Raw genomic sequence first — 4,758 nt, 5'->3', positions numbered from 1 at the left:
GCTTCGCAGTTGAAAGGGAAGGAAACAATCACTGCCAGATTGCAGACACAAGCTCATGAGGGGAATGTAAGCAATGTGGGGTTAACTTAATCTGTTAACTTGCGGGATTGGACGGGAGATCTGTCTTTGCACTCAGAACCCCTTGTAAACCACCTTCTTGAGATGAATCTCACACTTGTTTCCAACTACATTGTAACATAGCTTGCTGCTGTGTTGAAATAAGCTATGGAGATGATAAATGGGTAAAGCACTTGGTTTAGACTTTACGGATAACTGCATTTCAGTATCCTAGATTCTCATTTAACTCAGCTTGTGACTGCTCCAGTTTATCAGTGCTATTTGAGGTTGAAGTGATGTGAAGCTTTAAGAAGCCTGACAATTAAGTCAGATTTACAGCTAATCACTTCATATTACTGTTAATCCATATTATTTTAATCCTTGATCATCATCTCATTTAATTACTGTAAATTTAATAGCGGTGGGGCTGGGAATTGGGATCAGTGGAGAAAGAACCGCTCCAGCTTCTACAAAAATTCTAGTACACATCTTCAGATCTAATCCACATTTCCAACTGAAATTCATTTTTCATCTACCTGAAAGAGGCCCTGACACCTTCTGCACAGAAAATAAAACACGTTCTAATATTTGTTGTCTTCCATTGCAGCTTTACAATGTTACATTTGTCGTGGAGCTTCTTAAAGAGAGAGAACTGTTGAAGCATCCAATTGATCCTGCAGGTCAGTGAACATTTAGAAAAATAAGAAGGTCTTTATTTTTGCACTTTTTAAAATCTGGATTATTGAAGATTAAGGTTGTTGCGATGTTACATATTTCTTGGGCAATGTGATGCAGCTGAGTTAAGTTCCTGCGGTGGTGAGATTCAGCCCAAGCTGAGACAGGAATCCCTCTGATTTGGGCTATTTAGACCAAAAGGAACTGGAATATACATTTGTTTTCTTGAGGTTTAGTTATTGATGAAATGCTTATGTCTGATTCTTCTTCAACCCACCTGTAGGAAAATGAACCAGCTGAAGGGAAGATTTTATATGGAAGGTATTAGTCCTCAATAACTCTGGCTCTAAGTTACCATTTACAGGTACATTCTCTCTCAAAATGAACAGTCTCAGGATCAAGGCCCCAGCAGATATAGACTTTGTTTGAGTTTGAGGCAGGTTCTTTAGGCAGTGGGTAGTTAATAATTCGGTTTGGTTGGGGTCATGGAGCGTGGCAGTAGGGCAGTATGCAAGTGACAAAATAAGTAACAAATCCAGCACCATGCAGCTCCAGGCCAACATTCAGGCACATTAATTTTAATTGAGTAAAATTTATTTAAAAATTGGATGACCTGCACATTCTAAAATAACGCAGGCACAGCTTTTTAAACAGGTGGTTTTGATAGTGTGTATCTGCACAAAGATTTGTTGTAAACTGAAATATAGAGTGAGATATTAACCTTGCGAAGACTGGAAAGGGCAATTTCAGTATTTGTTTAATGTTGTCACCGTTCCTTCTCTTTATTCTAAAGTCCTGTACTTGGTTGGTGTCACTGTTCACTCCTGTTCCAGAGAAGTATGAACACATTGGAAGGTGATGAAATAATAAAGAAAAATCAGATGAAGCTTTTGGATAATCCCTCGATTTTATGCAAGGATATTTAAAACTGAGTATCGGGGCCTGTGCCACATGAGGCAAACTAGGTGTTTGTCCAGAACAACAACAAAAGGGGACAAGTGAAAAGCAAACCCAGAGCTGAAAACTAGCTGTAAACACATGAAGCTAGCTGAAGGTGAGAAAGAACAGTTCCCACTCAGCCGCCATCAGTAAAGCCAGATTAAAGGGAAAAACAAGATAAATCAACAATTGAGTAATATATAGAACTTTGTTTTACTTTGCACCTGTGTACTACTTTTATAAATTACAGAGAAGGATGGATATTTGTCAATTGCAGAGAAGGATGGATATTTGTTGAAACTACTGATGGCTTGCTGAAAACACTAAGGAAAAGCACCCTCTAGAACCAGAGGGCATAGTCTCAAAATGAAGGGATGCCAGTTTAAGATCAAGGTGAGGAAGAGTTCTTCTCTCTGAGGGTTGAGAGTCTTTGGAATTCCTTGCCACAGAGAGCTGTGTGCATTTAAGGCTGAGACAAATGGATTCTTGATCAGTCTAGGATTTAGGGTTATTGGAAAGTGGACGTGAGGAATATCAAGTCAGCTTGATCCTTTTGAAAGAGCAGGGTTGAGGGACTGAACAGTGTACTCCTGTTCCTATTTCTTGTGGTCTAAGAAGCAATAACACCTCAGCCCCTTTATCTCAGTGTCTTTTAATTAGAATACTCTGGATGAGAGAAATACATATATGCCGATCAGTGCTATCGGGTATACAGAGCTGTCACAATGACAAGCTTTAAGATTTAAGGTTTTAGCAAAGATTTGTAGCTCGGGTTGTGGGTGAGGTTGTTGACTTGCTTGCCGAGCTGGCTCGTTTTCATTCAGACGTTTCGTCACCATGCTAGGTGAAGCCTCACTGATAATGTTTTGTCTGAACGAAAACAAGCCAGCTCGGTGAGCAAGTCAACAGCCTCAAGATGATTTTTTGATGAGAGGTCACAGACCTGAAACATGAACTCTGTTTCTCACATAACAGATGCTGCATGAACTGCTGGGTATTTCTGTCGTGTTCTGTTTATAATTCAGATTTCCAGCTTCTGCAGTGTTTGGCTTTTTCATAAGGTTTCAGGCTGATTTGAACCGTACATAAGTATCTGATTTAACACTCATTGAAGCTCTATTCTAACGACACATTCATTGACAGAGCCAAATGAATACAGTGCTCAGAAACTAGGAATTCTGTTTTAAGTAACCCACTTCCTGTGCCCAGCATTTCAGTTTCGACTGCTTTCGGGCAGGAGGATCAGAATCCAGCCTTTTCTCTCCATCCATGTTATTAAAACCCAAGTGAATATTCTTTTCCTGCAACAATCACTCCACTGTAAGAGTAACAAATTTGCCCAAACTTTTACATCCTCAACATTTCTGACAATAATGGTTCCAACGACTTGCAGCACGCAAGCTCTCCCAAAACCATGATCTACAACTTGTTACTTTTATGAAATTAAATGACCTGCAGGGGGTGCTGAAGAGACACTCACGTAGCGTTTGTTCCATAATCTGGGAAACTCCAACATTGAGCACAGTCTTAGTGTCAGATTTTGGGACACAGTATCTGTACTTCCAAGTCAGGATGATGGGTGACTTGTGGCAACTAGTGCGTAGTTCTGTTTGCATGTGTTTTTTGCCTCTTTTCCTTTTGGATAGTAAGGAGCCTTGGCGAGTGCATTCTGTATGTAATACGCACTGTAGGCCCTCTGTGCATCAGTGCTGGAGGGTATGCATGTTTAAGGAATGGAAGGGGTGCCGGTCATGCCAACTGCTTTGCACTGGATAGTGCCAATCTTCTTGAATATGGTTGGTGCTACACTCATCCAGGCAAGTGAAGAGGATTCCAACACAATCCTGACTTGTGCCATATAGATGGTGGACAGGCTTTGGGGAGATGGGAGATAACAAGGTGTAGAGCTGGATGAACACAGCAGGCCAAGCAGCATCAGAGGAGCAGAAAAGGGGATGTGTTACTGCAGAATCACCAGCTTCTGACCTGCTGTTGTAGCCCCGCTAACTTATAAGATTCTGTGTATTGTTGGAATATGAATGTATCCACAGAAGTTCTAATTTTCTTTTATTTTGGAGCACATCCTTCCTTTTACCACCTAAGACCACAAATTATCGGCTGTCATTTGACCTTTCAGACATAAGAACTACAAAGTTAGCTCTGGAACTTTGTTACATGATGTAAGAGGTTTGGGGAAGGGGGGAATGGGGGAAAGATCCATATGGGTCAAAAGCAAATTTAGATTCAATATCAGGAAAGGTTTAATTACATAACAAAGAATAAAGGCTTGAATTGAACATTCAGGCCAGCAGGAGTCGTGGAATCAGAGCTGTATGATTGTTCACTGATGGACCTGGTAACCTTCTTTGTCTGTATTTACCTTATGATTGTGAGTATACATTTTAAGAGAAACTTTCTTTCTTTTCTGATTCTCCACAGATATTGTAAATATGGACAGTAAAGCCACGATCCGAATCTTGCATTGCTTGTTTGCAAAGTACAAGGACAAGTGAAGGAGAGCATAGCACTTCCTGGCAGCACGAAAGCAACCTTCAAATGTGTTAATTGCAGGGAGTCAATTGAGTGAAAAACGTTATAACACAGAGACTTAGAGATTTGTACATAATTTGCTGAACAAATTCCTAAAACAACTGCCTTTTTTAATCTTTTCAGAACTAGGCAAAATTATCAAGCAGCACATTTTTTAGGAATGCTGAGACTTTACAATTTTTATACAATTTATAAATAGACAACAACAAGGAGTGAAATCATTGTAATATAAAAGGTTGCAATGACAAGGCACCTGATTAATACAAAGGAATTAAATCGAGAACATTAAAACTTGAATTTCACTAACTGAAAGTAGTTTAATCCTCCTTCAGCAATTGCACTCTGTCCACTAATCCTATCAATAAGATTTAACAAGCCTCTGTGGATTTTTAGTGTTTCTGTTGAAATAATCTTCATAATAGTGTGTCTCATTGAAGTACAGTTCTTAAAGGGACATTGTTGTCCAACTAGGCAGGTAAGCAATGTTATACTAATTTTGAGGTGAACTCCATCACTTTTATAAACCTATGCACTGAA

General features: G+C 39.6%; 1 long non-coding RNA gene across 1 annotated transcript; it reads left to right on the top strand.

Moving 5' to 3' along the window:
• The first annotated feature begins 493 nt into the window (after nucleotides 1-493).
• On the top strand, nucleotides 494-4,527 carry LOC125481458. Its single transcript, XR_007261347.1, has 2 exons — nucleotides 494-737; nucleotides 4,111-4,527. It is a non-coding gene; the product is annotated as an uncharacterized LOC125481458 (long non-coding RNA).
• The last annotated feature ends 231 nt before the right edge of the window (nucleotides 4,528-4,758 follow it).

The sequence above is a fragment of the Rhincodon typus genome, unplaced genomic scaffold (genome assembly GCF_021869965.1).
Source record: "Rhincodon typus isolate 14 unplaced genomic scaffold, sRhiTyp1.1 hic_rhity00002233, whole genome shotgun sequence".
Classification (NCBI taxonomy): Eukaryota; Metazoa; Chordata; class Chondrichthyes; order Orectolobiformes; family Rhincodontidae; genus Rhincodon; species Rhincodon typus.
The sequence above is the reverse complement of the archived record's forward strand: the minus strand, read 5'-3'. Positions and strand labels throughout refer to the sequence as shown.